Source organism: Dasypus novemcinctus, chromosome 6 (assembly GCF_030445035.2).
Source record: "Dasypus novemcinctus isolate mDasNov1 chromosome 6, mDasNov1.1.hap2, whole genome shotgun sequence".
Lineage (NCBI taxonomy): Eukaryota > Metazoa > Chordata > Mammalia > Cingulata > Dasypodidae > Dasypus > Dasypus novemcinctus.
Genome location: NC_080678.1, coordinates 92,291,207 through 92,304,295, shown reverse-complemented (window position 1 = coordinate 92,304,295; position 13,089 = coordinate 92,291,207).

Sequence of the window (13,089 nt, the reverse complement as noted above, 5' to 3'; positions counted from 1 at the left end):
ACGCCTGTGTTAGGCCATTGGAGTACCCAGTGCATGTCTTTTAGAGTAAGAAACCAAATCGATTCCTTCACCTAAATAATGGCATAAACCATCTTTAAGGAATGAGACTCCTCAAAGCAACCCTTGGGAGAAAAGTGTGCCTTCCTTCAGCCTAGAAAAATCCGTGGATGCCTCACCTTGGAGGGGAGATGAATGCAGGTTCTGGGCCCAGCCCAACCTTCCGGGGCCCTCAGTGTTGCTTATCTCCAGCTGAGAGTTGGTTCCTGGGGCCTCAGGATCGGAGCAGGCCTGGAGCAGCGCGGAGACGTCAGCCAACGTGTCTCTAAGGAGGCCACAGCCATGCTCCCCCCTTGCCAGTCTGTGGGGGTGACAAGGAAACCATGAGCTATGCTTCCTGGGAGGTGGGGGTGGGGGTGCCTTTGTCAGCGCCAGGTCACAGAAACCGTCACAGGTCCCCAATCCTTAATTTTCTCCTGAACCTGCTTGCAGTGGGTTTCCCAGGTCTCCTCTGCCCTGCTGCCGACAAACCTCAGGGAACACCCTCCCAACACAGCAGTTGCACCTTCCAGGAGGGTCTCCCTCTCCCCTGGCTCTCCCACACCTCTTTGTCCCCTCTATGGTGACCTGGTTCAGGAGAGCACAGACTGAATCTTCCTAGCCCCATTAATATCCCCAAGGCCAGTGTAGCAGTTTGATATGATTATGAATTCCAAAAGTAGATATTGGATTATGTTTGTAATGTGGTCTATTACTGGGCGTGATTGAGTTATGATTAGGGCTTTGATTGGGCCACATCATTAGGGCATTGAATTCCCCCCCTTGGTGAGTGGGAACTCACAGATAAAAGGCATGGCAAAGGACAGAGGTGAGGGTTTTTGATGTTGGAGTTTTCATGTTGGAGTCTGATGCTGAAGCCTTAAGCTGCAGTCCTGGGAAATAAGCCCACAGAGGAAAGAGAAGCCAGACCCAGGAAGAGAGGAATGCTGAGCCCAGGAAGAAGCTAGACCCTGGAAGAGAGGAACCCAAGAAGCCTGAACCCTGGCAGACGTCAGCAGCCATCTTGCTCCAACACGTGGAAATAGACTTTGGTGGGGGAAGTAACTTCTGCTTTATGGCCTGGTAACTGTAAACTCCTAGCCCAAATAAATACTCTTTATATAAACCAAACAATTTCCGATATTTTGCCTCACCAGCACCCCTTTAGCTAACTAATACAGAACTGAGGAGCTCCTCCTGGCCTTTGATGGCCCTTCCGATCTGACCTGATCTCATTCTTTGCTGGCCCTGCCCCAGAGCAGCCCTTGCTGCTTCTTAAGGACCCAGTTGCTGCAAGTTGCTTGCTCTAGGCTCCTGCTCTTTCATTTCCTTCACCTCTGCTTGGCAAATCCTCATTGGTTCTTCAAGGCCCAGGACAAGGGGCTCTGCTTTGAAACTCCACGGTGTTTCCACCACTTTGTCTTGGAGTTCTGAAAATTTACGGCCATTCTCCTGTAAGACTAAATCCTGCATTTGAGTTCCATTATGCTCTTTGCTTGCTGGGTGAACTTGGGAAAGTTACTTGGCTTCTCTGAATCTCAGTATCCTCATCTACAAAGAAGGCATAATAGTATGTAACCCACCAATTGCTGTGAGGTTTAAATAGGATCGTGCCCATCATATACTGCAGCACATACATATACATACAACCACAGTAGCAGCACATATCGAGGTCTCCAATCATTACTGTTTTTTTTATATTAGGTAATTGCACACATCTCTTTTCTCTTCTATACTGTCTGTTCTCTGAAGATTGGACTTAGGTCTCATAAATTTTTTGGTAACCTAGAGCTAGTCCAGAGTTGGGCACATACCTGTTGCCCAATGAATATTTATTACATGACTGAATAAACTTACATTGTAACATAAGACAGCATCAATGACAGAAGTAATCCGTAGAATAAAGTCACTTTGAGGTAATAATAAAAATAGTGAGAGATTCTTTTTTCTTACCCTCAATTATTTATTTTCCAACATTCTTTCTTTCTCATGAAATTGAAAGTTTCTGATTTACTTAATTTTTAAAATAATATTTTATTTTTATTTTTTAAAAGATACTTAGATTACATAAATGTAGCACCAAAAATATATGGTTTCCCACATTCCTCCCTCCCCACGCCTCCTACACCCTCCCACATTAACAAGTGTGCATGTGTGGCACATTCACCACAATTGATGAACACATCCTGGGCATTGCGGCTGAGCATGGACTGAAGTTCACACTGAAGTTTACACTGCGAATGGTTCTTCATCACTTCACTTTTACTGAATGCTCATAATAACTCAGAGGAAGAGGAAGAAACCATTAACTCCATTTTACATTTGGAAAAAAGGAAGCACAGAGCTTAGACAATTGCCGAAAGGCCTGTAGCCTATAAGTGCTAGAGCTGGAATTTGACTCTCTGGGTGTCTCCTCCCATGGCCCCTGCCCCACCAGGCTCCCAGACATTGGAGCAGCTACCAGGGCACCGCGCAGCTGGGTGAGCCCCCGAGGGGCAGCCCCCGGGTCACTTTCTGCCCGACTGCAACACCACACTGAGCCCTGGGGGAGACGGATCAACGGCCTCACCCTTGCTGTACACCTCACCCTGAGTGTGACCACCTGGAGAGCATCTGCTCTGGAGACCGGCCACCTCTGTGGGCAGGTGGGGCTTCCTGTCTTCTCGGGGGGCACTGATGCACCAACAGGAAGAGCCAAGGGCTCAATGCCGAAAGCAAAAATGAAGGGAAGGCCTTTCTCCAAGGGAAACGCCTCCTACGATGGGGGGTGGGGGAGTGTCACCTGCTTGGAGGGCACTGATCAGTCCACTGTGGCTCATTTATTAGAATCTCACCCAGAAATGCAGAGACAAATGAAAATTAGATTTCCTGGAGAGACTTCCTAAAAACCAGTTAATTTAGACATGCTCACTGGACATGAGTTAACCTGATTAAATGTAGAATGACGTTTATTTAAGTTAAAAATTGCAGATTTGTGTCATTCTCATTAATACTGGCACACTCATTTATCTCTGGTTGTTTTGAAGCCAGAGCTCAAAATCAGAGCATCCTGCATAATTTGTATACATAGGATTGCCATGGCCTTCCTGAATGAATTTCTTTTTTATTTTTAAAAAATTTTTTATGAGGAGCATTTTTTAATTGCATTTTTTGAAGATACATAGATCATAAAAAATGTTACATTAAAAAATATAAGCAGTTCCCATATACGTCCCTACCTCCCCACTCCTCCCACATCAACAACCTCCTTCATTATTGCAGCACATCCATTGCATTTGGTGAATACATTTTGGAGCACTGCTGCACCACATGGATTACAGTTTACATTATAGTTTACACTCTCCTCCAGTACTTTCAGTGGGTTATGGCAGGGTATATAATGTCCAACATCTGTACCTGCAATATCATTTAGGACAAGTCCAAGTCCCCAAAATGTCCCCACATCACATCTCTTCTTCCCTCTCCCTGCCCTCAGAAACTACCGTGGCCACTTTCTCCACATCAGTGTTAACAGTTTCTTCCATTGCTAGAGTCACAATAGTTCTATAGTAGAATACCAGTAAGTCCACTTTAATCCATATTTTATTTCTCCATCCCTTTTTTAGATGTCTGGAATGAACCAGGGTCAAAAAGTAGAAAAAGGAGAAGGAGAAGGGGAAGGAGAAAGATGAAAATTTCTCTGCCAGAAAATTCATTTACAAAATATTCTTCCATGATGTCACAGTTATAAAACAATTTTGCTTTGAGAGCTCCTAATTTAATTTTCCTCCATTCTGTTTTTCTGCAAGCCTTTTTATCCCCTCTCGGGGGAGCATGCAGTCTAGATATATTTGTTCAGGTGGCAGCTGGAGAATAGGGAAGCACAGCATTAAGAGCAGTGGGTGGTAAACTTTCTCTATAAAGGGCCACACCCATTTCAGGTTTCAGTGCTGGATGGTCCCTGTCACAGCTCCTGAACTGTGACACTGTAATGTGAAAGCAGTGATACTACGTAAGTGAATAAGTGTAGCTATGCCCCAATAAAACTTTATTTACAAAAACACATGGCAAACAGATTGGGCCCTCAAGCCATAGTTTGTAGACTTCTACTTTACTAGACAGTCACAGACCTCTGTTCAAACCATCACCCAACAAATGTCATCTAGCTCTGTGAGCCTAGGTTTCCCCATTTGGACATTATGACACATGCTTTGGTTTACTGAGGGTTAAATGAAATACTTCAAATGCACTTAGTGAATGTGTGCCTCTAAAATAAAGAGAATGGGGGAGCTGATGTAGCTCAGTGGTTGAGCACTGGCTTCCCACATACAAGGTCTCAGGTTCAATCCCTCGCCCTGGTACTCAAAAAGAGAGAATGGATGAGCTATACTGTACATGTGGTCAATGCAAGAATTTTCTGGCAGCTGAGACTGAATTAAAAATAATTCCTGCCCCATGGCTGCTCTTTGGCCTTATGACTTTAGCTTACTCTGAAGGATTAAAGAAGAAATAAGAGATTTCAAAACTGCTGTTAAAGATAATGTTCCTACATTGCTAAGTAATGTCATGCATTTCCATACTATTTTCCTGTTTTGCCATGGCCATCAGGGAAGCTCCAAATGAAATCTGTTGCTCAACTTTCAAGACCCAGCTTTTCCAATTTTATAAAATTAGTTAAAATAATGATTGGCAGCCCCCTTCCTTTGAGAACTTACTATGTGGCAGGGATTTTTTAAAAAAAATATCTTGTCTCTACTTGTCCCACTGCCCCTGGAAGTGGGTATCAGCATCCCAGTTTACAGATGAGAAAATGGGGGTCACAGAAGTGAAGCACTTTGCTCAGACTCCCAGATAGGATAAAGCTGGCATTTGAAGCCTGGTGTTTCCGACCTCAAAATTTATGTTTTCTCCACAGTGCCAGCTGTTCTGTTTTTGATAATCTGGTTGGTCTCAGTTTTGTCTGATCTTGGTCGTGGTGATTTGAAACTGTATGTATCCTAGAAAAGCAAGTTCTTTTTTTTTTTTAAGATTTATTTATTTATTTACTCCCCCCCTTCCATTCTCTCCCCCCCTCCCCATGCCCTGCTATTTTTGCCGTCTGTTTGCTTTGTGATCTTCTGTATTGATTTCTCTTTTGGTCTTCCCTTTTTTTCTCCTCCAGGATTTATTGAGATTCGATCCTGTGGACCTTGATGTGGAGAGAGGTTCCCTGTTAGCTGCGCTGCCTCATTTCCTGGGTTCTGCTGCACTACACCTTGACCCTCCCCTTCATCTCTCTTTTGTTGTGTCATCATCTTGCTGTGTGACTCACTTGTGCGGGCACTGGCTTGATGCGCAGGCACACTTTCTCTTCTTCTTTTTCACAAGGAGGCCCCAGGGATTGAACCTGGGTCCTCCCGTATGGTAGGCGGAGGTCTTATCACTTGAGCCACATCCACTTTCCAGCCTGTTCTTAAAATGAATCCATTCCTGTGGAAGTGGACCCATTGGAAGTAGGACCCATTGATGAGGCTGCTTCAGTTAAGGTGTGGCCCACCTCAATCAGGATAGGTCTTAATTCCCTTACCGGAGTCCTTAATAAGACAATGAATTTCAGACAGAAAGAAGAAGCCACAGAAGCAATGAAACCTGGAAGAGAAGGGAGAGAGACCAGCAGAGGCCACCATGTGTCTTGCCATGTGGCAGAGGAGTCTGAGATCATTGGCAGCTGGTCTTTGGGAAGAAAGCATTCATTACCTTGATGTTGGCTTGATTTGGGCATTTTCTCAACTTCAAACTGCAAACTTTTTTTTAAAAAAAGATTTATTTTTATTTATTTCTCTCCCCCCCTCCCCCCATTGTCTGTTTTCTGTGTCCATTTGCTGCGTGTTCTTGTTTCTGCTTCTGTTGTCAGCGGCATGGGAATCTGTGTTTCTTTTTGTTGCATCATCTTGTTGTGTCAGCTCTCCGTGTGTGCGGTGCCATTCCTGGGCAGGCTGCACTTTCTTTCGTGCTGGGTGGCTCTCCTTACGGGGTGCGCTCCTTGTGCATGGGGCTCCCCTACACAGAGGACACCCCTGCGTGGCACAGCACTCCTTGCGCGCATCAGCACTGCACGTGGGCCAGCTCCACATGGGTCAAGGAGGCCTGGGGTTTGAACCGTGGACCTCCCATGTGGTAGATGGACATCCTATCCACTGGGCCAAGTCTGCTTCCCCAAACTGCAAACTAATTCATCCCCATTGCTTTAAGCCAAGCCATGTCATGGTACTTGCTTTAAATAGCTTGGAAACTGTTTTTTCTTTCTTAAAAGTTATTTATTTTCTTTGTTACATGGATGTCATTCTTCCACACACTTTGCTTGTGTTTGTACATTATTTTGTAGTTTCCATCCTATAAAGCTTCAACAAAGACAAAAGTTTCAGACTGGCAAATTCTCCATCCAAAGCTAACCCGAATTGCAAAGTTCTATTACTTGTAAGCAAACGATGTGTACTGGGTGAAGTAAACACGATTGAACCACAGGACACATAATGTCTAGCCAAACCTTGACTCTTTTTTAGTTGTATACAGTGTGGGCAGGGGCTGGTGATGCCTAATTCATTTGTGCACTCACACACACACATGCGTGCACACACGAAACTATATGCAGGTACAAAAACCCACTCCTAGGCTTTTTGAGGATTCAGTGTTACAAAGCAGCTTGTGCGTGAGCCCTTGTATGTGCCGTGCTTCTACCTGGGATGCTTCCTGATCCTCGTCTTCTTCACCCCATCCTCTCCTTCCTCAGACCCCTGATCAGCCAGAGCTGCCACTGAGCCGCCATCGAAGGGCTGCTCTCCTGTTCATTTGTTCGGTTATAATTTATTGATCACCTACTATGTGCTTGGTGCTATTCTAGCCTCTGGGATGTGGGGGTGTAAGACTCATGTGTCCCTGGTCGCACAGTGCTCCCCTCTTTGAGCTCAGGGGCTGGATAATTATCACGGTAACTGCCAAATCATTTTAGAGGATGATAAGGTGCTGGACAAAGACAAAACATCGCGACAGAGTTGAGTGATGGAGGCGGGTGCATTTCGGGGTGATTGGGGCGGGCCTCCGGGGAGGTAGAAGACCTAGACTGACATGGGAGCAGCTGTGCACAAAGGGGAAGAGAGGAGGCAGAAGGCCTGTGGCAGAATGCGAGTGGCGAGGTGGTGCCCCAGGAAGAAGGCCGGAAGGGCTTGAGCAGAGGGGCAAGGGGTGGGGGGAGGGAGGCCAAAGAGAAGGCAGGCTGTGGGGGCAGTGGGGGCCATGGGGGTGGGGGAGAGCTGTGTGGGGGCTGTGGGAGTCTGTAGGAGGTGTGGGGGTGTGGGGGCGGTGGGGGACAGTGGATGCTTTCAGGGCCATGAGGACGCGAGGGGCTGCGGTGGGGGCCGAGGGCTTCCCATGTAGCTCTTCAAGCTCAGGAGTCTGGAAGCCTAGAATTTTCTATACACCCCAAACTTGGCTCGCAATGGGCCCTCCTCTGAAATTGCCCCTCTTGGGGTCACCAGTGCAGTCCTAATGACAAGTCTAGTGTTTTGTTTTGTTTTGTTTTCAATTTATTTGAGATATTTTACATGTCATACAATTGACCGTTTTGAGGGTGCAGCTCTATGAGATTTGACAAGTGCATGGACTCAAGTGCCCACCAGCACGGTCTCATAGAGCTCACTTGAACACTGATCTCATCCTTAGAAGCACTGGTGCAGGCATCTGTTTTCTCTCCTGACCTATCCCCGCCCCCTGGACCATGCATCCTCATGTCCTTTTGTAAACATTTGGGGTTTCTCAGGTTGCACCTTCAGTCCTCTTCTCTCTTCTATGTTTCTCCCAAGTGGTTCTTGTCTTCCCACCAGCAGCCACAAGTCTTCCCTCCCTCCAGTTTGTTCAATGTCAGTGGCTCAGTGATAACACTCCTGACTCCCCTTTTTAAAATCGCCCCCACCCCAGCTTCCTCAGAGTCTTCCACCCCTCTCTTCTCCTCTGCGTTTTTCCGTAACCCTCACTCACTATAGTGCAGTTCTCTTTACTTATGCCAGGATTTCCTCACTAAAGAGAAGCTCCAGGAGGGCGGGGGGTTGGTTTGCTTTGCTACATTTCCAACATCAAGAACTGCACCTGGCACATAGTAAAGGTTTAGTACCCACTTTTTGGATGATTGAGCAATTGAACATTGCTGATGACCCCTGAATCTAATCTCTCTGGCCAGTGTTCTGGCACAGTCCTAGACCTATGGGCCCCTTGTTCACTTGGACATCTCACTCCATTGCTTCTGGCACCCCAAAGCAGCTACCTGGCACTGTCCTCAAGTCTAACTGCCCTTGGGGGGCAAGAAAGAGTTGAGTTCTCCAGCACAGTTTAGGATTCGAGCATCTGGTCTGGTCTGGGGGAGGAGGCTAGGGGCTGACCTGGATCCATGCAGGTGCACATGATGCAAACAAGGGGGATTCTGCTGAGCTGGGATCCAGAAACATGCCAAGGGAAGGGTGGTGTATGAGGGGAAGGACCTGGGAGGGAGAATAGGAAGTTAGAGCAGGACTGGTCTGCCTCCCATGGACCAAAGTGAGATGCCAGATCACCCTCGCAGGAGCAGTGAATGGAAAGGATGGAAGAGATCATCTACTTTTGGAAAACATGTTGGTGAGCTGTTGCCTTTTCCCTCCCTTGTCATGCTTCTTCCTCCACCCAGGTCGAGTGAGGGAGGACTGATGAGACGTGTGGAACCTGAGGCCTCTGCAGTCTGTGCGGCTGAAGCCAGATTCATACCTGGACGCATCTATCAGGAATGGCCTCTAGATTGTGTCCTTTCTGGGGACTTTGCCCAGGAGCACTTAAGCCAAAGGGCAATGGCTCCCAACAAAGAGAGCCTGTGTAGGGTAGAGTAGCACGGGGTAGAGCAGGGAGGTGGTCAGCAGCACTCACTGGAGTCAAGGGGACTGTATTAGTGAGGGTTCTCCAGAGAAAGAGAACTAACAGCATCCATCTGTCTATCTATTATCTATCCATCTATCTATAGATTTATTATAAGGAATTGGCTCAGCAAACTTGGACTAGCAAGTCTGAACTCTGAAGGGCAGGCCACAAGCTGGAAACTCTGATAAAGGTGATGAAATCTTTAGTCTGAGTTCCAGCTGGTTGACTGGAAATTCTAGTAAGAGACAATGCTGAAGTTGAGGCAGAAATTCTTTTTCTGACCTCTTAAATCTTCAGTTCTGGCTTTGAAGACCTCCAAATGACTGATTGGATGAGGGGACTTCCCCCATTGCCAAGCACAATCTCCTTTGTTGACTGCTGATGCAGTTGACTAATGGTAGATGCACGTCCTTATATACAAAATACCTCTGCAGTTAACAATCATGCCAGTGCTTGCTTGACCAAACAGCAAGACAACATTGCCTAGCCAAGTTGAAATTAATCAGCACAGGGACACAAGTGACAGTGTCCTGGGAGTTGAGACTCTGTGAAGAGTACCTAAATCACCCCCAGAGAGCCCAGGGTAGATAACCTCAGATGGCAGCAGGCCCTATCAAGTAAGACATCATCTGCCCTCCCCCTCCCTCCTTTGTACCCACACCCAGAGGAGTGGAACAATTGACCAGCAATGCATGGGGAAGGAAAGAAGAGCATGGAGCATGCAGGACAGTGAAATAGAGGGAAGCCCTGACTACGGGATGAGCTCACAGTTGAAACTATTCCAGGTGCCTGGAAATGGTAATGCTTTAAGAGAGACAATTTTTCTAAGTGGGAGTGAAGCAAGAACCACCTAATTCTCTAAGATGATCCATCAACACCACCACTTCCCCCAGGGGCAGGTCTGGAGGCACAGCTGGGAAGGGAGCCCTCTGCTTCGTGTCTGTGCCCAGAGGGGCTCTTCTTGTCCCTCCAGCTGACAGGGCTGAGGAGGCATGGGGTGCTGGGTTGCAGGATGGAGGCTTGAGGGGCGTGGGGAGGGGGCTAGGAAAGCATGGAGAGGCTTTGGGAAAAGCATTCCCCCACCTACTTCCTGGCCCCACCAAACTCCTTCTCAAACCCTTGACTTCTAGAATGAAGTGTTACACTTATCTGCAGCTACCTGCTCTTCAACTCCTCGGCCTTCTTTATTTCCATCTTGCCCAGTCTGTTAATATCTTCCTCATAAATATCACTCATGACTAGAGTGGCCATATAATTTATTTTCAAATCAGGCTGCTGTTGAAGTGAGAGTAATTAATCATTACACTCATTACACCATAAGCAGCCTGTCCTGGTGCCTGGGCAAAGGTGCCCTGATCAAAGCTGCCTCTTTTCTCTCCAGTCCCTCATCATTTACCCCCGATTGCCTGATGGCACCTTGTCACTCCTCTCTCTGCCTTCACAGCTGGTGGCCTCCTCTGGCACAGTCTGACTAAAATGCAAATCAAATCAAATTGTGTTACTTCTTTGCCCAAACAACCATCCCTGCAAAATAACAAAGAGGCAAACAAACTCATAAAAACTCAATGTTAGTGTTCCTCTTTTGCTTTGAGTATGAGGAGAGCCCCATCCACCCATTACCTTCTCCAGTCCCACTCACCCTCTCCTTCCTGGATGTGAGGTACAGAGCTTGGCCCACATGCACATTTGTAGTCTGTGTCTTGTTTCTCTGCATGCACATCTCTGCCTGCTCAGACAATTCTGCCTCCATTCTCTACCAGCTATCTTTTTCTCATCCTCCGAGAGATGGTTCATTCATAAACTCAGGATATTTACTGAAGGTTCACTGGTTGGGAGGCTCTCTGTCAATGCAGGGGAGATAACGGAGAAGAAATTGGAGGTGGCCCCTGCTCTCTTGAGTTTGGCTGCCCAACAGGGAAGGAGTGAGCACAGGCCTATAGGTAGAATGTACATTAGAACCTTGAAGGTAGGTTTGGTCAGGTGGATGAAAGCCCTAAGGCATGTCCTCACCCATACTTGGTGGGGGGGGGGGATGGTTTGGATTCTTGAAGGGGGAAACGAGTTCCCAGTTCTCCAGGTGAAGGGGATCGGGATAAAATTCTAGAATGTGCTCAGAGGTGGGAGTGGCTAGGCTCTGAGGAGCCACTAAAGGATATTCAAGGTGGACAGAGGGGTGAGAACAAAGGGGATGGGGGTAGGATGGGAGGTGATCCTGGAGTAGGGGAGAGGAGGAGACACTGGGTCTGCCCATGAAGAGCTTTGTAAGCTAGCTTCAGATCCTCCTCTTCTCTCCATCCCATGGTTTGCTCCGTGGTGGGGGAGATGAGATCACTTCACACCCTGGATTGGCCTGGAGATAGTCCCCTGGTCATAGGGGCCACTGAGAGCCATCACCAAGCCATGCTGTTTTGTAGACACTTTTTATAGGAGTATAACACTTATACAGAAAACGTGTAGAGGTGCACATATCAAAATAGGCCATTGCTTGTGTCTTTCCATGCTGAGTACATTCATATAATCTGAATCCAGATCAAAACACAGGATATCGCCAGCCTCCCCAGGTCTCCCCTGAGGCCCCCTTCCCATCACTGTGACCCCTCAGGGAACTGTTGACCTCTAAAAGCACAGATCAGGTCTGCTCAGTGCTTTGGGGTGAATTGTGACCCCCAGTCCCATGAATGTGATCTTACTTGGAAATAGTGTCTTTGACAGTATGGTCAGTTAAGATGAGGCCAGCCTGGATTAGGGTGGGCTCTGTGTCCAATAGCACTGTTGTCCTTATATGAAGAGGACATTTGGACACAGAGCTGGACAGACACCAGGGAGAAGGCCAGGTGAAGATGGAGCATGGTGAGAGAGAAGTGATAAATCCAAAATCCAGGGAATGCCAAGATGGCCACCACCACCAAAAGACAGGACAGGAGAAGGAAGGACTTCCCCCTATAGACTTCAGGGGCATGGCCCTCCAAAACCTCGATTAAGGACTTCTGGCCTCCAGAACTGAGACAGGGCATTTCTACTCTTTCAAGCCCCCTAGTTGTGGTACTTTATTATGGAAGCCCCCGGGAAATGTATATACCCATTTTTATACTTATAAATGAAGCCACATGGTATGGGGCTAGTCTTTTTACCTGTCTCCTTTCCCAATTCACCTCTCAGCTTCTTGTGGATGGAGACTGCGGTCTTTTGTCTCCATGGCCCAGCAGAAGTTCAGTAAATGATGTTGGTGAGTGAATGAATGGATGAATACATGCCTGCCTCATTTTTCAGGGCACAGCCATTTCCAGGACTTCACAAGAGTTCCAGAGCCTGAGGCTGCTCCACCATTGGAGGTGGTGGCACGACCAGGGCCCCAGGTAGCATTGCTCCTACTCAAGTGTTGAGGACACCATAGTGCATCAGCCACGAGTCTTTGAAGGGAATCTGATTCAGGAAGAGCCTCTGGACTGTGTTCAGAAGACTTTAGTTTTAGTTTCACTCACCATAAATTGGCAATGTGATGTTCAAGTTTGACCTTCCTAGGCTTCATTTTCCCTGTATGCAAAGTGGGGTATCTGTGATGCCTACTTTGTAAATTGTGGTAATCAGATAAGAGAGAAGACACCCTAGCTCTTTGTAAAAGTCAATGAGTAGTAGAAAGGTGTCATTTTGTAAAGACTGTGCAAGGGGATGCTTGAACAGGGAGTTGGATCCCACTGCCCAGAAGCAAGGTATTATTTCATTCTCAGATGGTGGAATCTGTAAAGTTCAGGCTATGGCAATTTTTATCTACACAGTTAAATACAGAATCCATTTTCCAGCAAGAAGAGGTTTTGGTAGGTATGTGGCTTTGATTTTTTTCCTTAGGGAGGACTACCAGAGCTGCCATCAGTCCTTTTGAATGTCCCAGCTCAAGCTCCCATAGCCAAACTCACATATCTACATTTCTTTTATAGTTCCTTCCTACTCTAGAGGGTGACTTTAGTCCTCTCCATTCTACAGTGTGCTTGTCTTAGGAATTAAACTGTGAGACCTTAGGCTGGATCCATGTCAGTCTTTATATTTAAACACCAGTCAGTCTCTAACCATTTCACTTCCACAGTGCCTTGTTTATGTCAGGTGCTCAGTAAAAACTGGAACAGAAGAAAGCTTGGAGACTATGAGCTGATGGGGAGAATT